This window comes from Juglans regia, chromosome 9 (genome assembly GCF_001411555.2).
Source record: "Juglans regia cultivar Chandler chromosome 9, Walnut 2.0, whole genome shotgun sequence".
In the NCBI taxonomy this organism is placed as follows: Eukaryota; Viridiplantae; Streptophyta; class Magnoliopsida; order Fagales; family Juglandaceae; genus Juglans; species Juglans regia.
In genome coordinates, this window is record NC_049909.1 from 1,328,307 (window position 1) to 1,351,237 (window position 22,931).

At 38.5% G+C, this 22,931-nt stretch overlaps 1 pseudogene; it reads left to right on the plus strand.

The window, feature by feature from the left end:
• The first annotated feature begins 2,651 nt into the window (after nt 1-2,651).
• LOC108986285 lies at nt 2,652-19,604 on the plus strand (annotated as a pseudogene).
• Nucleotides 19,605-22,931: the final 3,327 nt, after the last annotated feature.

Below are 22,931 nucleotides of genomic sequence, written 5' to 3' on the forward strand. Positions count from 1 at the left end.
CACAGTCTGCGGTGGGAGGTGATGCACTCGGTGGCTATGTACTGGACGAGAAAGAGAGAGAGATGCACGGTAAGAGAGATAACGAAGAGAGAGAGCTTACGGGATGAGCAAGCCGAACGTGAGAGAGAAAACAGAGAGGAAGATTACCATGCTGCGGGTGACGGAAAACTTCACCGGCAATTTCTGGAGCCGCAACGTGAAGGAGCTCTCGGTGGTTAGTGGTTGTAATGGCTCAAGTTAGGAGGAAAAACATCCTCTGTTTCGGGAGTGAAGAACAGAGGCTTGCGGGATGGCTATCGAAGGCTACACTGGTGGGTTCACGGCTGCTTCACGGTGGCGGCGTATGGCAGCGTTGAGGAGGATCATGCAGCGACTTGACCTCCTTGGGAGGCTGCGTTTTCCATGAGACGGTTGGGTAAAACTGTGAAGATGCAGGTTGGCTTTTGGCCGTGCGCAGGCGAGTCTCTTGCCGTGCGATCTGCGTGTTCAGCGTCTCACGTGGTGCTACCCGTGGTGATGATCCTCCTCTGCTGGTCGTGGGTGATGCACTCCAGAAGTGCACGGTGGTGTTTTGAGCCTAGGTGATGGCCGTTTACGGGGCATCAGTTTTACATGAATGGAGATGGAGGTTGGCGTCGAACTAGGAGGGGCTGCACGATGGTGGTCTCTGGAAGGTGGTTGTAGTGATGATACAAGACAGTTTTCAAAATATAAGATGAAACGTATATTTATATGAGTGATAAGAAAATCCTAAAGTTTGAAAAGAGAAAGACGTGTGCGTGGGAAAAATAAAATAAAATAATAAAAATTTAAGTCTAACAATAAAATTATTAATTAAAACAAAGAGTAATTTAAAAGTAAAAACTAATTAATATAAAAAAAAAACACATCAAAGTAAATTTCACAACTTAAGAATTATAAAATAAAACCAACGAAAAAAAATCTGATAAATTTTTAAAAAAGAAAAGCAATATTTAAATTAATTAAAAATAATCGTTCACAAAAATAAATACGCTAAAATGTGAGATATTACACATATATTCAATTGTTTATGTATTTTATTATATGCATGTAGGACGAGGCTTGAATCGGAATCTTCGGTAGACTTGACTATGGACGACACTGCCACCGTAAAGAGTTTCGGAGCCGCCATCCCCTTGACAAAACGTGAAGAGAATGAGATCGATGGTTGATGACAAAGTCGAGGAGGAGTGCGACATGGAGGTTTGGGAGACGCTGAGAGCCAGAGCTTTTACTTGAGATCAACAATAACATGTGCAAGATCAACGACAAATGTGCCTCGCACACTGCCCAACTGCTAGTGTGTATAAATATATATATCATTTTTATAGCAGTTGGCCGGCAGTGTGTATAAATATATATAGTATCTCATTTGGATAAAAGCGGCACTATAAACTCAAACCCATGCATGATCCATCCATCCATATTTGTTCTCCGTATGATGATCTCTCCATCTCTGCTAATTAATGATCTGCTCAAACTCAATCACCCAAATATAAAATTATATATCCTCAAAATGGCGTACCTAGAAATATTTCATTATCTCTAAAATTCTTTCACTTCTTTATTTATTTATTTTTAATTTTTTGTGTGAGAAAACTTATTGATCTTTTTGGTTTGGTATAATTATTTTTTGAATTTTTGTTTGTTAATTCAATTTTTTTCAAAGTTATATAAATTATTTTGTTTTTAGAGTTTTTTTAATAGTGCTCTAAGTTTAAACGACTTTAGAGCACTCCCAATAGATGTTTTAAAATACAATCTTCTTTAAAATATGAAGAATATTGGTCAAAATAAGGATCCAATGGATGTTATAAATCATCTTTATTTTCCAACTAGGTACAGTAACCCCGCTACATTTATAGATTACTGTTCATCCATGTAAAACATTTTAAATTATTTCTCTCTCCTCTGAATTTCCTTTTTCCCTTTATTCTAATTTTGTTTCAGCCTCTGCGTGGTATTGGCCAGTCATAGTTGCTTATCTATTTGGATTTATCTGCTAGAGAATCCACTAAAGTGTATTGAAAACTGGAACTAGATTTCTCAATTTTTTCTATGTTGTTTTATAAGTAATTTAAAATAAGACATAATTTTTTCTCTTATTTTTTTTTTTTGTTATATTTTGAATCAATGTTTAGTTTGATTTAAAATACAATATAATGATATGAGATTGTATGTGAGGAGATATTATAAATATTAAAAGATATGAAGATATTATTGATAGTTAGAGAAAATATTTTAAATGAATAAAAAATATTAAAAAGTATAATATTTAAATGATATTAAGAAAAAATAGATAAACTGATGTATGATATATTATAAAAGTCAATATATAAAATAGAAAAAATAAATTCTTATGATATATTTTAAAAGATAAGATGAATTATTCATTGAGTGCTCTTAGTTCTTCCACCGGCGGATTCCTCCTAGCCTATTCCTTCGAAAGCGAAAAGGAGCGACCAAAGGTATCTAGTGGTCGTCGAATTGCGTTCCAAAGTTCCGCAAAGGCAGTTTTCGTACACCTTTTTTGCTTTCTTCGTCAATAAAGAGAAAGAAAAAAAATACTTTTTTTTTTCCTTGTTTGGGAAGTAAGCCTTCTTCGTTAAGGTTCCTGCTCGGCACATAAATACGTGCTTCACACTATCTCTGACTACTTTCAGTACTACTCTCTGGCTATAATCTAAGATCTGGTGGTAATTGTGTGATTGTGCGTGTGTTTTGGGAAGGTATGGAAATGACGGCGAGAGAACACATAAAAGAGATACGTAGAAAAAAGTTTTCAATCGGAGGAGAACCGAACCCATTGACGGAGGATCTTCACCAGGCCGTCAGGAACCTCTCTGCTGAACTTTACGCCAAGGATGTCCACTTTCTCATGGAACTCATTCAGGTTCCTCACTCATTCTCTCTGATCATATATATGCATGGTTAATTTGCTTTGTGTGTGTGTTTGATCTTCGTGATGATCATGATCATGATCGATGTATATGCTAGTACTTGACTTAAAAGTCACCTTGATTTATTGACTTCCGAGAAAAATGAGATTTTGAGATTTCATTTCCAGAGATTCAAATCATGTTTAATAATTAACACCTTCATTTTCACCAGTCCAGCATCGTCAATAAACTCTAGTTTTCATTTTCTAAAAGGTTGTTGGATAATGAAACGGAACACCATGGATGCATGATATAGAGGCCAGATAATAAGAACGCTGGGCGTACCCCCAGCACAAATTTGTATTTTTATTTTCATACTTTTTTAATATATTTAAATAGTTAAAAAAAATATATTAATATATTAAAAGTCACTTATTTAATTATTAAGTAAAAAAAAAAAAATTAAATACATAAACAATAAACGATAAGTGAGTGGACAAATTCAGACAGCATACTAATATTTTTCTAATAATATATTGAAAATTGTGTCTTTCCAGCTTACGAAGTAACCAAATATATATATATATATATATATATATATATTCAAATTAGAGATACATGATATTGGTGAATACTAAATAGTGTATGTATGTGTGTCAGAATGCGGAAGATAACGAATACATGGAGGGGGTGGGTCCATCTCTTGAGTTCCTGATAACCTCGGAGGACATTACGGGCACGGGAGCTCCATCAACATTACTTATTTTCAACAACGAGAAAGGTTTCTCTTCTAAAAACATAGACTCCATTTGCAGTGTTGGTCGGTCCACCAAGAAAGGCAACAGGAAACGAGGTTATATTGGAGAGAAAGGTACCTGCCAGCCTATATGCTACTTTTTCACTCCAATTAAAAATCTCCATTTATTAAAACCCTCATGTAAGGCATTGGAAAACCATATTGACAACAAAGAATTAAAAGAAAAAGATGCAACCCAACAAAGCTAATGTCTAATGTTAGGAATGCCTAATCTATCCGTACGTAAAACCCCCCTAAGCCTTCCTGAACCAATGTCTACACCTGAAAATTCCATATTTCCCCCCCTCCGCCCCATGCTTAGCCAAAAAATCTGCTACCATATTTGCGCTCTCTAAAAATATGCTTAAACTGAACATTAAGAGCACTAACAAGACTTTGAGCCTCCTTCCAAAAATCTCAAAGATACCAATAATTGCAACAACCTAAAACAGACCAACCCACAATAACGCTTGAATCCGACTCCACTATAAAATTTCTCAACCCGAGTTGATTGCACATTCAAAGTCCATCCAGAACCACGTGACATTCCGCAATAGTATTGGTAGCTTGCCCATAACATTGCGAAAAACCCCCCAATACCTTCCCCTTATCATTTCGAACAACCCCCCCACCACTGGACACCCCGGGATTACCACAAGAACCGCCATCAACATTTAGCTTCACCCCACCCGCCCCCGGCAATTTCCACGAAATCAATCTTGGTAATCGACGCCCCAACTTCACCATTGGGCAATTAAGCTCACACAGGATCATTGCATCACGTGAATCCAATTTCTGGAACTTGGTCATCAACAACGTAGCCTCTACAATACACCCCTTAACCGCATGAACCACATTCCTCCAATCGAATCCCAACCCCTCCATACGAGCACCACACCTAGCTTTCCACAAAGCCCAAGAGATAAAAATAGGAATGACACCATGTAAACAATGTACCTGAGTGTAATTTGAAGCTCTACACCACCAAATATTCATTGCATCCGCCCAAACCCAAGTCTCTGGTAAATGGACGCCAAATGTTGGTGCAAAACAATCCCACACCTTCCTTGGTCCCTCCCCATCACGAAGAATATGATCCACTGACTCAACTTGGGGGGAAATACAACACTGACATTTTGAAGTTATAGGAATTCCCATTTTTTTAATTACCTCATCTACTGGGATAGCCAACCGACGGGCACGCCAGCATAAAAAAGACATTTTCTTCGGAACATATTTTTGCCAAAGCCATTTCTTCTATGGACACAAGATACCATGTTGTCTTACAATGTTCCATGTTGACTTAGTTGTAAATTCCCCATCCATAGTGTGCTTCCAAATCAGGATGTCATGGCCTTCACGAACCCAAACCTGTGACATCAAAATACGATTAACCAACTCCTCATCTACTAGTTATGCTAACCAATTGACATCCCACTCTGAACCATTAAGGAGCTGCCGAACCTGCACATCCCTATCACCAACCATTGGTTGCCAATCAACAATAGGTCCATCGCCCAACCATTTATCACCCCAGAATCTCAAAGACCCCTCACGAACTAGCCATCTAGAGTTATTTAGAACAATAGGAATGGCCTGAACCACCCCTTTCCAAAAGCGAGAACCTCTACCTCCCTCACCAGCATCAGAGATTGACCCATGTCCCATATATTTTGAACAAAAAAATTCAGCCCATAATGATCCACCTTTTTGCAACTTTCAAGCAAATCTCATAAATAACGATTTTTGCACCTCCAACAGGTCTCGAATACTAAGACCCCCCTCCTCAACTGGAAAATCCAAGAAACCCTTGGCCGCTTCCTAGCTTCCTCACTAGAGCCCCAAAGAAAATGTGAAAAAATCGATTTCAGCTTCCCAAAAATACCTTTTGGCAGATTCATCACCGAAACAAGATGAATGGGCATACTATTCAGTACATGTTTGACAAGAATAATTTTTCCACCAAAAGATAACAATTTGCTCTTCCATCCTGCTAATTTTTTTTGCACCTTAGCCAATAACGGTTCAAACAGATTCAAAGTCAAATGCCCAACATGAAGTGGCAATCCCAAATAAGAGCAAGGCCATGCCCCTTCACTGAACTTCGAAATACTCTTCAAGACCACTTTCCGAGCTACTGAAATAATAAAAGAAAAATAAATTGAAGACTTTTAAGAATTTACCAGCTGCCTCGACATTTCTTCATAATTTTTTATCACCCTTCTCAAGCTCCGAACCGATGTTTTATCACAATTAGCAAAAATCAACAAATCATCAGCATATAATAGATGAGTAATCCGCACCCCTCCACAAGGATTAAAATACTTCACTTGGCCCTGAGCAAAAGCTCTATTCAGCATCCTAGATAGAAGTTCCTCCAATAAAATAAAAAGATATGGCGAGAGTGGATCCCTTTGTCGTAACCCACGAGAAGGCTTAAAAAAACCTTTGCACTTACCATTCAACATTACTGAGAAAACAGGTGAAGAAATTGCGTTAAAAATCAAAGACCGCCACCTATCCGAGAAACCCAGCCTCCACATCACCTCCAACAAAAATTTCCAGTTTACACGGTCATATGCTTTCGCCATATCTATCTTCAGCATTACATTTCCACCATTTATTTTCCGATTCATACCATGAACAAGTTCCTGTGCTAGTGCCATGTTTTCAAAGATACTTCTACCATGAATAAAAGCAGCTTGTTCCGAAGAAATTAAACCCCCAAGAACTGGCGCCAACCTGAGCACCATAATCTTCTTCACAATTTTATACGTCACCGAGCATAGGCTGATCGACCTAAATTGTCCAAAATTTGCCGGGGCATCCACCTTAGAGATCAAAACAATATTTGTTGCACCAAAAAAAGTAGTCCACGGAATCCCCTCAAAAAATTCTCTTGCCAATTCCAGAATGTCCAGCTTTACCACCTCCCATGCTATTTTGAAGAAACTTGCCAAGTATCCATCCGGGCCTGGGCTCCCATCCTGAGGAATAGACCATAGTGCCTTCTTCACTTCCTCCATTGTTGGCGGTGTACATAGCATTTCATTCTCCTGCATCGAAACAATTGACATCAACAAACAGAGCTGCTCTTCAACAAAGGCTACCGCTGATGTCGACAACAATTCCTAATAGAACCGGACTGCTTCATCATGCTGAGTCCAGCTCACGCCCGTCCTCCAAAACCATATGTTCCACCAATAAATTATTTTTCTTCACCCGCATAGAAGAATGGAAAAAACCCGAAATGGAATCCCCCTCCTTGAGCCATTTAATGCGAGACTGTTGACGTCTGAGCATTTCTTCTCTGTTCAACCATTGGAGATGTTGTTGCTTACAAGCTAAAACATCCACTTCACGCTCATGTGAGAAATCAGCTGTGACGCCCGCAAATTCCGCTTGGGATCGGACGGACATTTGAAGCGTCGAGACATGCAACACAAGGTTACCTGCCCCCGTTCATGACATATAAGATGCAATATTCCTTACATGCATCTAGCATTATGCAATATTCGCAGCGGATAATTTTTTCTTCAGCAATACTATGCACCAAACTGAAATATCCCAAATACTTAAAACATACTTCATACATAATGACATACTCAAAAACTGATATCACAACATTAGTCCAAAATGGTTGTGATCAAAAGAGTGATGGAGATTGAACTCTACAAATACAAGTAGTAATCGAGGTAACTACTGTACTAACACCTACATCGCATCGTCGCTTAGTCGACCATTTCCAGTTGGTCGATTCCCGATTCTCCTTCAGATCCTGTAACAAAATCTACCATTCGGGGGGGGAATGGTAGTTGGGACTACCACAGTGAGATTTGATTACAAATCTCAGCAAGTTAACAGGAAACTTCCACACAGGTTAATGATGCATGCATGGCAGTAAAAGCATGAATGCATAATCAAATCGTAAGTAATCATAGCATAACTTGACATACAACATAACATAACTGGCATAACTTAAACTGAAACTGAAGCTTAGCATGAACGTGACTTGAAACATAACATGGACTTGAAACATAACATGAACGTGAACATGCATAATTTGAACTTGAACTTGAGCATGACATAACATAAATGTGAACTTGGAACATAACGTAAACGTGAACATAACATAACATGAACTTGGAACATATTCTTGTCTCATGGGATTACCATGATTGCGTGAACGTAAACTTGAATATAACATAACGTGAAACATGACTTGAACTTGGAATCTTATTCAATAGACTTAATCATTAACATGACCATATGGGTGCTACACAGGTCCCCTTGAGCCGTGTGTCCCTGCCGATTACCGCATCACATCACAGGTTTCTATACCAGCTGTGAGTGCGTTAATACGTACTCCACAGTTGTTGTGGCCCCACGTATTCTACGTGTCACAATTGCTGTGTCTCACGTAGTGTATGCTCCACAGTTGTTGTGGCCCCATACTTCATGCTCCACAGTTGTTGTGGCCCCATGACTTATCTGTTTGTGCCACACTTGCTGTGGACACACATAACATAATGTGTGGCACCATCGGCGTTAGTGCCTGGCGCGCTCCGGTGACCAGCTAATTAGGCCCCATTCGCAACCTGTTGACTGTACTTCGTCAACCCAGGGAATTTCACACCTATTTAGACACTCCAGCGTGAACAAAGGAGTTCCACTAGGATATTACCCCATCCTAGCGCTTAGGGTCGTGATTGACATGAATGACTTAACTGGCAGACATGACATTTCGTAACGTGACGTAACATGAACGTGACATAAAAGACAGAAATCTTGACGTAACATAACGTGACATGAACGTAGGACGACAGACATGACATACTTCGAGACATAAATGTAACAGAGAACATTTCATAACATGTCATACATGTAACATGCAACATTTCGTAACATGGCATACCATATAACAGACAACATTTCTTAACGTGGCGTAACATGTGACAATGAATATTACATGACAAGAAATACATGTAACAGATGGCATACTTAACTTAACATGACATACTTGCAATGTATAGCATGTATAGCAATACGTGACAGAATATCTTGTGTAACAGATGAATAATTCATGACAGAATAAATTCTGTGTAACAGATAAATATGTAATGACTTGGCATGGCACATATGATAACATGCATACATACAATTTAGTTCCCTTACTTATCACACATACACATTAAATTGATAGTAAGTTAAAAGCTAACTTACCTCGATCTTCGCGCTTCGAGACAAAACTCAAGTGCGATCACGGGAAACTGAAAGTAGTGATTTCTAAAAATTAGAACTTAATCACTAACAATTAGGAATATGGAAAAATATCAACTTAGAGTAAAATTACCATTTTACCCTCTACATGTGGGAAAATGACCATTTTACCCCTAACTTAAGGATTTTGCATCATAACTCCAAAAATCACCAAAATTTACATACCTTATGTAAATTTTGTCCTAAACTCAAATATCAATTCATAAAAATTTAAAACTAAACACAACCATCAAAACTCTATATGGCCGAAACTTACAAAGGCTATTTCCTTTGCTTTTTGTTGTAATTCTTTCAAATCTCAAAACTCATGATTAAACCAAAATTTTTCTTCTACTACACTCATAACATATTCTTAAGAATAATCATGTTTTGAATCATGAACAAAAGTCATCAAAATCACTAAAACCATACTTGAACTTTTTGGTTTCTCTTCTAAGTTCAAAACAGAATTTTGTTTCTAACTTGTTTTGATCAACCTCTTGATCCATGACTTATAAAGAAGTGATCTTCAAACCAAAACATCACATGGTTCAAAAAGGTGTCCTAAAACAGATCCAAGCTTCAAACTCAAGATCACATGGGTAAACATCAACCAAAACATAAATTTAGCCAAGAACATCATCACTTTGGCCTAACCGAATATCTCCTTCCATAAAATTTCATATGTTCGAAACTAACATCAAATATCTTCAAAATAACATTCTAACATGTATATAAGATGCTTAGGATCTTCCAATAAAAATATCAAAGCCATTGGAATAAGATTAAACCATAAAAGATTTAAACTTTCTCAAAACAGAAACTGTTTTTCCTCTTCCAGTTTCTAAGTTTCTAGACCTAAGAAAATATTTCACCAAAACTTTTAATCATGCAACAAATCCTCAACCAATAATCATATACACATGTTAACAGTACTCCATAAAAATTTCGGACCAAGATCTATTCATTAGCTTGGTCAAAAACTCCAAAATATAACACACTCTCCAGTTTATCGCCCAGAATGACCTTTCTGGGGTCTAAACAACTTTTTACCAATCAAATGATCTCCAAATGGAACAAATAAGATATCCACGTAAACTAGACTCCAAAAGAAAAAACTTTCATGAAGGAAACGTTGCGAGGAAACACTTACAAAAGCTTCGAAACAGGCATTCAAAAGAGGTACGAAAAACTGTCCGAGAGTGTCTTTTGTGTTCTATGAAGGAAAAGTGTAAAGGAGAGTTGCTTTTTCGTGGGAAGTGGACTGGATAGGCTCTTACACAAGTTATGGAGAGTGATAGGACTGAAGTGAAGGTGTAGTGTTGGCCTTTTCTTCTCATAAAAATCAGTCCAAGATCTTTTCTTAAGGTGGAGTGTAAGAGTGAATGAGTGAGGTGGCCCTTTTGCTATGTCTTTCAAGAACCTTCTAGGCTCTTCTTGTACAGATCTGGCCAGCCAAGTGGGGGTACAAAACTTAGCCATGAAGCAATCCTATGGTGACCAAATTCGTGGGCCTTAAAGGGCCTAAACCGAATGGGCCTAAAATTTGGGGTTTAAAGAGGGTTTGGGTTGCTATCAAGCCCAAATCCAATATCACTTGGCCCAATCAATTTTTCAAGGTTAACAAGGTTGGATAATGATGTTCTAACACAAATTTGAAGGATTAATAGCATGTGGAAGTGATTTAATCAAGTGATTAAACACAATGCTAGAAATCGGATTAGAAAGGATTTAGAGGCCAACTTTAGGGTTTTGGGGAAACCATTTAGGGTTTCGATTTCAACAAAGCTTTTGGGCTTTCGATTGGATTCCCACCATTTAGAATTTCACTAGGATTGAAAACCTCTTTGATCTGGCACAATTTGGTTGAGCAGATGAAACAAAGTTTTGCTTAAGCGACATGATCTCACACCTTGATTCCTTCAAATCCAACAAACGTTCCTTATGGTGCCAAGTGTCTAAAATTATTCACTAAGTGTGGCTAAGATCTTGCCAAGTGTCCAAATAAAACTTCTCTAATCCAATTTGGACATTCCACACTGTGATTTCGAAACACTGCAATTGGTGCGCTTATCGAGGTTACTATTCACTTCGAAAAAGTGAATCATAAACTTAGTACTAAAAATTCCTAAATATTCATATTAACCTTTAGTGAAAATCTTTTACCGAAATTTAACCTCGAAGTGCCCCTAAAAATAATTTCACAATTTCCAACAGACGTTTCGTCCGGAATTATGAAAATAGGATATTGTGCATAAAATCCTAAATAATCCACTGAGTGTAATGGCGTAGACCATAATGCATTCTGACACTTCTAACCACCTCAAATAAATAAAACTCATATTTCTAGCAGCATAGTGAGTGATAACACTGACTATGTTGACAGACTAAAACCTATGCAATAGGTCGATTCGTAAAAACTTATGGGATTTTCACGAGATTCCTAAAGTCAATAGAAATTCCGCCAATAAATTTCTAGCGGGCTGTTACATCAGCAGCTAACAAATCCTCAAGCTCTACCAATCGATTACCCACCTACACCAACTCCAAATCCACCCATCCAAACGTCTCAAAGTTCCACTTCCGTAACTTGGCTTTTAACAACTTTAACCTCTTAGCTAATTTCACCATAGGCGAACCTTCCAAACTCTGATTCCACACTTCCCGAACCAAAGGACGAAACCCCTCATGTGTTCCCCACATCCGTTGAAATTTGAAATATCTAATACCCCCTCTTCTCTCCCTCTTAAGAACTAACAACATAGGACAATGATCGGAAGAAGTTGGCGGAAGAAACTCCATCCAAGCTTCCCCAAAGGAATTCATGAACGATGAAGATACCAAAATGTGGTCCAACTTTGCCCAAATACGCCTACCTCCCTGCTTACCATTTCACCAAGAAAATTTATTACCATCCGAAGGGATTTCTATCAATCCACAATCATGGATATAGTGATTAAACTCCAACTTGGGACGAGAAGGCCTCAAAATACCCCCCACTTTTTCATCATTACTACGAACAATATTAAAATCACCCCTAACAAAGAATGGACAGTCATCCCCCGCCTCAAGCGCGCGTAAAAAATCCCACAACTCCAACCTTTTCCTACGAAAACAACTCACATAAACAAATACAGCCAAGACCCTAACATTTCCACAAACAAACCACCCAGCCAAGGCTTGGTCTAACATCGAAATCAAATTAAACTCCAAATCCTCAACCCAAAACAACCATATTTTACCACCTGCATCACCATTATTTATGTACTTTGGCCGACGCAACCACCTAGCCCATCGACTACATTTATTCAAATTAGAAAATGGTTCTAAAATTGCCACCACATACAGACGGCTTTTATTCATCAAATGTCGAAGTCTACTCCTCGACGAAAGAATACCCCTAATATTCCAAATTAGAATCTTCATAAAACTAAATAACCTTTCTGGAATGAGTCAACCTCCTTCCCAAACCAACCAACAAACCTTTCTTTTTGACACCCCTCAACCGTGTCAGTGGCACGCAGCTCTGAATCAGAGTCAAAACATTTATTGGCTAATTCTTCCAAATCACCCTCTGATTCACCCTCCGACAATGAACAACCTCGTAGAGACATTCCGAACCTTGCTTCAGCCATGCTACTCAGTTCATACTCCAAGGCTTCATCCACAAGTTTGAGCGAACTCCTTGGGGAGCATCCCACCCCCACCACTTTCACCTCCTCTGCCTCCTCCTCAAAATCCTCCTCAGTTATCTCAAACCAAGACCTCGTATCTTTATTTGAAGATCTTGACACTAACTTCTCACTTTCAACACTCTGCCTCTGATCCACGCAAGCGGGCAAGTTTTGTTCAAGGAATTTGGATTGAAATTTATCCTTATCGACTATCCTCCCCTTCGAATCCACAAATAAAATTGCTAACCTCTTCGATTCCACTTCACTCTTCCGCTTAGAAATAAATTCCAGCAGTTCTGCACAGCGAGGAGCAGAGGTATCGTCCCCAGACAAAACCGAATGCTGTGCATCCTTCTTATTAATTACTTTCCAAACCTTCTTTGAGCGCCCATGATCTTCCAAACCCAAATCTATTTTCCCCTATGCCATTTGTTTCTTTTGTCGCCCACAGTGATTATCTAGATGTCCCTGTTTGCGACACACACCACAAAACTTTGGCACCGACTCGAAGATGACCTCTTGCAAATGACTATTTGGAAGTCCTGGAGTTCCCAACCAAAAAGAATGTCTCAACGGCTTCGACACATCCAACTCGACACAAATCCTTGCTGCCTCAGGATGAGACACACACGCTGTGGCGTTGTCCCTTTTCAAAAATCTCCCAAATCCTCCACCTATACTTTTCAACATCGAGACATGAAAAAAATTTGGGGGTAACCCCAGCTGGGTCAACCAAACTGGAACGAGCGGGAAATCCTCCTCCTCAACAAAATCCGGTGTCCAATGGAAAATTCGATAAGGAACTCCCGATATATCAGCATTCCCTCTCGCCATGGCTCCAACAAAATCCTCTTCATTCACCATACGTACTAGGACATTTCGTGGGTTACGGAGCTGTCCCACTATCGGCATTGACGATAACCCCCATCTGTTCTTGATGTACCCACGCACATGGTCCAAAGACGGTATGCGTCGTAAGAATTTCAGAACAATTGAGAACCGAAATGGTTCAGTTGATTGTTTGATTTCCGTTTTAGACAATAAGAAAAACATCTCCCCATCACAAAATCTAGGCTCCTTCAATGGAATATCCACCTTAGGAAGGACCTGCGGCCGATCTCCCACCAAATCCGCAAACAATTTCCCAAAAGAGACTGCCATGGGACCAGATGGTACCGACCGCTTCATCTCCCCCCCAAATGAATGGCGCCACCTTGCCCCACCGCCGGCACTGAAGGCCCAGTGGTCGTGGCCATAACGGTGCAAGAAGCACACCCTAATCGCCCTCTAAGTTGAGAAAAAAAAAGTTACTTGCCACGTCATGAAAATGTATAGTAAAAAAGAAAGATCATTGATTCAGAATGAGCATGCATATGTATAGACAAGTAAACAACAATGGTGAAAATTGCTACGAAAAGTTGTTTTGGGGTGATGAGTCGTCAAGATTCATAAGTTGTCATGCCTTTGAGAATGTGGTGTTTACTTTGATGGGATTTTGTTTTTGATAAATAAAAACATAGCTGACAAGTTATCGCAATCTTGCCCTGCCTCTGACACTATGATTTTGCTATAATGCATGCACTTGTTAGATTTATATTGACATCTCCAAGCCTTTAATTTGATACACAAAAGCAACAACTTTTACATATTGTTTTGTAACCGATAAATGTTTACATGAAAGTTAATATCGTTGGGAACTACTTAGTAACATCTCCTTGAAACTCATATGAAAGATGATTACAATAAGTGTAACTTCTAGAAATTACAAGCTTATACCCTCTCTCTCTCTCAATGCTCAAAATATTACTTGATCTGTGCAACCATAAGATATAAACCTCGATTACTATGAATTAATTATGAGCTATATTCTTCACTGTAATGAAAAAACTGAAAGAGAAGATAAACTTTAATTAATCTGAAAATTGAACAACGCTAAAGGAAGCTGTTGGAAGTATGGATCCCAGCTTTAATTCTAGAGTTTCCATCACTCATGTATTTTTATTTTATTTTCTTTTTTGGCTCTGAGAATGGGAAGGATATATATGTTCTTTTATTTCTAATTAATTTACCATATGGTTAAAAATGCAGGAATTGGGTTCAAGAGTGTATTTCTCATTACTGCTCAGCCCTACATATTCAGCAATGGTTATCAGATACGATTCAACGAAGAGCCTTGCCCACATTGCAACCTTGGGTACATAGTTCCAGAATGGGTGGAGGAGAACCCAACTCTTTCTGATATACAACAGATATATGGTTCCAAAACATCTCTCCCTACAACAACAATTGTCTTACCTTTGAAGCCTGATAAGGTCAACCCTGTGGAGCAGCAGCTCTCGAGTGTTCATCCTGAAGTTCTTTTATTCCTAACAAAGTTGAAGCTGCTCTCAGTCAGGGGACATAATAAGGATCCTAAGCTCAATACCGTTAGTGCAATTTCTATTCGAAGCGAGACTAACTATGTGATGAGGAAGAACATTGATGCTGAGTCCTGCACATTCCATCTCTCTGCTGAGAGAAAGAATAATGGGTCTGACGCAGAATGCAGCTACTATATGTGGAAGCAAAAGTTCCCTGTAAGACATGAAAATAGAGTGGAAAGAAGAATGGAAGTAGAAGAGCTAGTGATCACATTGGCTTTTCCTCTTGGAGAGCGTCTCAACAGAGGGACCAGTTCACCTGGGATCTATGCATTTCTTCCCACAGAGATGGTTACTAACTTTCCTTTTATAATTCAGGCAGATTTTCTTCTTGTATCATCACGAGAAACAATTCTCTTGGACAGCAAGTGGAACCAAGGGATTCTTGACTGTGTATCTTCCACTTTTATTGATTCTTTTGTCTCCCTAGTTCGAACTTCTGAGAATGCTCCACCATCAAGTTTGGCTTCCATGTTCAGTTTCATTCCTGTCAACAGCTCTTCTTATCAAGAATTGAACAAAGTGAGGGATTCAATCAAGGAAAAGCTTGTTAAAGAAAATATTGTCCCAAGTCAGTCGTACACGCAGCAGAAGTTCTTTCATAAACCATCCGAAGTCAGTAGGCTTATGCCTGTTTTTTGGAACATTTTGGAAAAGGCAAGGAAGCAGGGGGTGAGCTTGCTTAATCTCTCATCCCATGGAAAGTATATACTGAGTTCTTCGCTTGATATAGGGGAGTATGATCACATATTGAGTTTCTTAGGAGTGAAACCAGTCGACAATGAATGGTATGCCAAGTGCATCCAAAGTTCTAACCTTGTTTCAGGAGTAGCTGAAGACGTGTATTTGGAGATTTTACTATTTGTTGCCGAGAATTGGAAGTCAGAATTTGACAGCACCAAGATGAAAAGCATACCAATCATAAAATATTTGGGTGTTGATGGGCATGTATCTTTGTGCAGCATAGATGAATGCAGAAACCCTTATAAGGTCGTGTCGTCATCCAAGCATTCTTATCATTCTCGGTGGCTAATTAATTGGAACTCGAAATTCAATTGTCTCGCCAGTCATTTTTTTATGCCACAAAACACACAAGAAGCTATTCGATTATTTCCTAAGAAGATGACTTTACAACAATGGCTTCGAGAACATGTCAAGGTTGGTGCTGTGGATGTAAATGACTATGCAGTTCACATTAATAACTGTATCACTAATAACCGGAAGCTCGCCATTGCCTTTGTTCACTTCTTATATCACTCTTTCGCAAAGAGTCATCTGTCAAAAGTTGAAGTAGATTATTTATGTGGTATTATGCCCCTCGTAGATAACTATGGGGATCTAATCAGGCAAAGGAAAGGGGTTCTGGTCCCTGCCAAAGGAAGCAAATGGGCGGGATTGATTGGTTCAAATCCATGGAGAGGTGAAGGCTATGTTGAGTTAGGAGAAGAATACTCGCGTCCGGATTCTTTTGTAGGTGAATCTTGTTCTGGAGAACAGCTCTTAGAGTTCCTTAAAACTCATGTTTCTGCTTCTGATATCCCTCATATAGCTCCTCCCAATGTCGCAATTCCTGCTGTTTCTGCACCTCTCACCAAGCAAAATGCGTTCTTGCTTTTGGATTGGATTCAAAACCTGAAATGTAGGAGAACTCACATTCCAGAGAGATTCTTGGCAAGCATAAAGGAAGGTAGCTGGCTGAAGATTACTACCAATGGCTGCTCGGGTTACAGGCCACCATCTCGTTCGTTCATGCTTACTTCTTCACTAGGAAACATTTTGCAGAATGGATTAGTGCTTGCTGATATTCCATTGATTAATGAAAGTTTCTGTGGTGATCAAATAAATAAATATAAGGAGGAGCTAAAGACAATTGGCGTCATGTTTGAGTATGGAGAAGCATGTGAATTTATTGGGAAGCATCTCATGTCTCTTGCTGATTCCTACATTTTAACTAGAAGCCAGGTGATCTCTGTTTTGAGTTTCATCAGGTTTTTGAAGGAACATTATCTTGCACCAGAAAAATTCATCAATACTATCAAAGAAAGGAGATGGCTGAGGACATCCAGCGGTAACATGTCTCCAGTTGGATCTGTTTTGTTTGATCAGGAATGGAAAGTTGCATCTCAAATCAGTTACCTCCCCTTCATCGATACAGGTTACTTTGGGGATGAAATCCTTTCTTATAAAGAGGAACTCAGGTCCCTTGGCGTGTTAATTGGCTTCAGTGGAAGTTACAAGCTTGTTGTAGACAATTTAAAATCACCTTCATCATTCTCTTCTCTGACAGCTGAGGCTGTTATATTGATACTGGAATGTATGCGTTGTCATCCAGGACAATCCGACAAACTCATCAGGACATTGAGTGGTGTGAAATGCTTCAAGACAAATATTGGTTACAAGTCTCCAGAAGAATGTTTCTTGTTTGACTCTCAGTGGGCTTGCATCCTAGACGTTTTCAGCGGTTTCCCACTCATTGATCATGATTTTTATGGAGACAGCATCTTCTTGTACAAAAACGAGTTGCGGCAAATAGGCGTAAAGGTGGTTTTTGAGGAGGCAATCAAAGTATTTGCCCAGAGTTTCAAGCATCAAGCGGCTTCCATGAAGAAAAAAAATGTTGTCCTTTTTGTCGTGTTACAGACTGCTAAAGGATACTCCACATAAGTTTCCTCCAGATCTTAGGAAACTTGTCCGTGAAGTGAAGTGGCTGCGAACTAGGCTTGTTGATCACAGATCTCCAAGCAATTGCATTCTGTATGGTCCAGATTGGCAATCCATTGCCCCAATTACTCTGCTCCCTTTCATAGATGATAGTGACAATTATTATGGCAAGGACATTCACGAATACAAGAAAGAGCTGAAAAGTATAGGGGTTGTCACAGAATTCAAAGATGGTGTAAAGTTAATTGGTGATGGTCTTTTTTTCCCACAGGACCCTTCCATCATAACTCCTGCAAATGTGGTTGCCATGTGGTTACAAATTTCCAGACACCTTCTGCGAAATAATCTTTCAAAAATGGTTGAAGACGAATTATGGTTATAGGCCTCCAGATCAGTGCTTGTTGTTAGATTCTACTTGGGGCTCTCATTTGAAGCATACGGATGGACCTTTTCTTGATGAAGGTTTTTATGGTTCTAACATTAGATCATACAAAGATGAGCTTAAACATATTCATGTTACCGTGGATGTAAATGAAGGATGCCCATTGATTGCCAGTCACCTTGATTCCCATCACGAGTTTTCCACTATAGTTCGAATTTATAACTACTTGAGTAAATTTAATTGGGAGCCGGACACTGAAGCAGCCAAAAGGATTTGGATCCCAAATGGAACTGAGAATGGAAAGTGGGTCAGCCCCGAAGAGTGTGTTTTGCATGACAAGGATGATCTCTTTAGTTCACGCCTGCAAGTTTTGGAAAAATACTATGATCTCTTTAGTTCAATCCCTCTGTTGATGATTACTGCCAGCTTTGGAAGGTTTGGGAAAGTTCAAGACCCCAAGTGTCACATGAAGACTGTTTCAAGTTCTGGGTCTATATTTCTAAGCACTGGAGTGGAAAAACTGAGAAAACTCTCACTGCTATGGTGGAGAAATTACCGGTTGCTTCAGATTCAGATGGAATTTTGCTGTCCGACAAGCTTGATGTTTTCGTTGCCGATGATCTTCTACTGAAGGATCATTTTGAAAAGGTTTCTCCTCGACCCATATTTGTCTGGTATCCTGAGCGAAGCTCGCCTTCATTACCTCGGACAAAGTTGCTTGAAATGTTCAGGAAAATCGGGGTCCGGACCATATCTGAATCGGTAAAGAAGGAAGAAGCATCAATGGTGGATGTTGCTCAACTCAATCAGGTGAATCCAAAGGATATTTTGATTAAGAAAGGGTTGGTTAGGCTCATCCTCGGTTTTCTAGCAGATCCTGTGTTGAAGATGGAAGCAGAGAGGCGACATGAAGCTGTGAAAGGGCTTCTGAATATGACTTTCCTGGAGACAGTCGGACCCATCACTGTAAAGTATACTTTTTCACTTTCTTCAGGGGAAATCGTGGAATTGAAAGCGAGCCGGATGATACGTTGGGATAGGGAGGCCTCAAAGTTGTTTGCACAAAAGTTGGACAGATCCAGTGGATATAAGAAGATGATTGAGTATGCAACATATTTCTCTGAAGCAATATCAGAGGGTTTGTTGTGGGAAAACAACGATCATATTGGTGCACTATTTGAGCTGATAAAGTTGTGTTTCATCCTTGAGTTTAATGAGGAAGCAGTGGGGTTTGTAATGAAGTCCAAGAACATGCAGATTTTCAAGGAGGACGAGGAGTTCCTTGCATCCATCTTCCCTTCAAACTAGGTAATTAAATAGTTATTGTCTGTGTTTAAATTAAATTAGGTGTGTTTGGCATAAATATCAAGCATGAATCAGTTGCTGATTCTATTTATATAATGCTCTTGCCATCATGATGTGTAAACCAGCTTGTTTTGTTTTGTTGGGATTTTCTCTGTTTTTACTTTTTATGTTGGGAGTCATGCTTTTGCTTGTAATTTCGAATTTCGAATGGATAAATTCTCCAAATGTTGTTTATTATATATATATATATCATAATATAAAAAAATATTGATATTAAAAGATAATATAAAAATATTCACATACTTGAATCGAAATATACAAAAAAAAATTAAATACTATTATTACACAACAATGGAAGGTTCTGGCCAAAATAGACGAAACGGAATAAAATTAAAAACTATGATATTAATATTGAGTTTTGTTGCTCATCATTTTCACACATTAAATACTATATTTTTTTTAATTTATTTTTTTGTTTTATTCTTCTTAAACTTATTAAATTCTTTTACTCATCATCTATATACTGCACATTTTGTAAGAGAAAAAATAAAAAAAATTATAGTGTGTTCTGTGTGAGAATAATGAATAAAATTTTTCATTAATATTACGTGTCAACTTTTAATTGTTTGAGGCATGGCATGGCATCAATACCCCACAATCACATGGTATAAATATATCTATAGAAACTAATTGGAGTTTGAGGAAGGTACCTAATAAAGAGTACTTTTGGCTGGCTCTTGATAAGTTTGTAATTAACACAATTATTGCCTTACCTTTGAAAACGATCAAGGAGTTAAATCATCCAATATATATATACACCTTCATAAAATTAGACACCATCAATACTCAATGTTTTTTTATAGCTCACAGCGTAGACCTTAAATTTTGCTATGGAGATAGGAAAATCGTCTACAAAAACCTTTGTAATTCTTTTTTATAAATTGGAAAAACCCTATTATAATTATAGATGTGAAGGTACCTGTGGATAATACCATTAATTTAAAGGAATTAAAAACATATTTTTATGGGGCTCATTACTTCTCTCAACGCTCGAGTGTGTCATATTTTTGGAGAGGCTAATATGGTTACCAATTTTCTGGCTAAAGGAGTTAAGGGTCAGGTTATGGATTTTTTAAGAGATGTTTTTAGTCCGGAAGATTTCGTGGGCTTGTCCGCATGGCTAGATGGGGTATTCTTTATATTGGTCGGTAACTTTTTTATTTGGGGGATGTTTTCTTACTTTTTTTGGGTGAAGTTGTATTTTAGGTTATTGCTCCACCTTAGTGAGGGCTTTATTAATAAATGGAGGTGCGGCCTTACTCCTTAAAAATAAAATAAAAATTAAAGGAAGAACATTTGCTTTCTGAAATTTCCTCTTAAGATTTCGATCTCCCTCAATTCAAGGGATTGTGAAAAAACTATAATTTGAACCTCATTTCAAAACCCAAGGGAGAAGAGAGAGAGGTAGCTAGAGAGATATATTCTATTCTAAAAGAGGGGAGAGAAAAAAGTTGAGAGAGGGTTTTACCTAAACTAGAGTTGGATTTAATAGGTAGTGTGCTGAAGGGATTGAAAGTTGAAGAAAGGGAATCATGACCACGGAAAGGCTCATCCTTGTAAATCTTCCTCCGGCAAGCTTCCCTTAGGGACTGATTATGCTGGTGTCCTCTCCATTGATCTTCAACACAATCGTACGTAGTCTTCCCATAACTATCAAGCCCACCGCAAAGATGAATTATTAGGCCTCACATCATGCATAAGACTAATCGTATTTCAATGCCTTTCACAAATATTGATATCAGAAATGCTGCTAAAGAAATCAAATGTTGATTGTGATGACTAACCAATAAATAATTATAATAATAATAAAGAAAGGGGCTAGCTGTTTGAAAACTTGTCCAATATCTCGATACAAAATCTATCTCTTGCTTGAATCCGAAGAGCTCTGCTTGGATATTATTTGTTATGTGCAGTCTCTGTTATAGTCACTGTAGTTATTACAGATGTTATAAAAAAATGATGTTGGTCGACCTTGGCCAAACTTCTTTCGGCGTTGTTTTCCTGATGGAAAGGATGTATGTCTCCAAATACACTTCCTTTGCACTAATTCCTTCTAAGGGAGCATAGTGTCTATTATGTTTGTTTATATCATGCCATCGATAATGGCAGTTGATAACTAGTTTCTTCTTAGGTTTATGATACATTGGATAACGTTATATGCCATGATAACAAAAATGGGATAAAGTAAGGACATAATGTAAGGTCTGATAAATATAATGGAGAGAATATGCACTTTTAATGTAAGAAACCGGTGAGATAATAGTGTCAACTGCTCCGTCGTGAAGCTTTGAAGTCACTTGCTTTCTTGAAGACTCTTGAGAGAAGAAAGAGTAAACAATTTACGAACCTCACAAGAAAGATTTTGACTTTTATCTAATGTCTTTTATACGATGGGCCTGTCATTCACAGACCTGATGTCCATCTGACTCCAAATATGATTGAATGAGAGATCTTCGATGTGGCGCCCCCAACCCCCATGTACTGGAACACAGGAATCGAGACACCCGGATGATGACAACACGGTCATGCATCTCAACGATAGTGCCAAGTGTGTGTACATGCAACAGTGTACAATAAACAACGCAACGGATAATTTAAAAGTAGTCAACTAAGTACCAAAATTGTTTAATACAAATTAACATAAGTAAAACGATTAAAAAGAGTTATACAGTTATCCCAAGATAAAAATATAATACAAGACCAAATACAAATACGAGTGATCCCAAATCACTCATCGGGCGGAGCCAAATCCTCAGACTCACCCTCAACTTCATCTACATCAAAATCTGCGTTACTATAAAACGGTACCACAGGTAAGTATAATCCAAACAACTCACGAGAATAAAAATGCATTAATGCAACCAACAATAATGCATGCATATGATGAAATATGTATTATACCCAAAACATCATTTTCCCTGAAAATGAATACTTTTCAACGCATGCCAAAATCCCATTTTGGCCCAAACATATCCGTAAAACATTTTCTCAGAAAATGTTCCAAAACAATAATCCATCATTTTTCCTAGAAAATGATTCACACAAAATCCTTATCCAAAAACAATAATCCATCATTTTTCCTAGAAAATGATTCACACAAAATCCTTATCCAACACACGCTATTTTTCCAGAAAATAGTCCAATAATCTATTTTACCATATGCACCATGATCTCCCTTAGAGACCATCCGCACACCCTGGCTCCCTTCTCCATGCGAAGTAACGAGCGATGTCCAGTTCCGCGCCTAGCGCGTATATGGCCAAGCATCATCTAGCCCCTGCCAGCAGAGGGGCCACAGAGTCGGCATGAAAGCGTTACCATCTCGTTGTCCCCAGCGACAACCTAGGGGACGTCACTCAGTATATTCTGCTCCTGAGTGACCAGAGGAACTCCACCGAGAAAATGCCCCATCTCGGCTTGGGGTCGTGATACACACGCACCCACAAATCATTTCTCACATGAAAACCTAGTTTT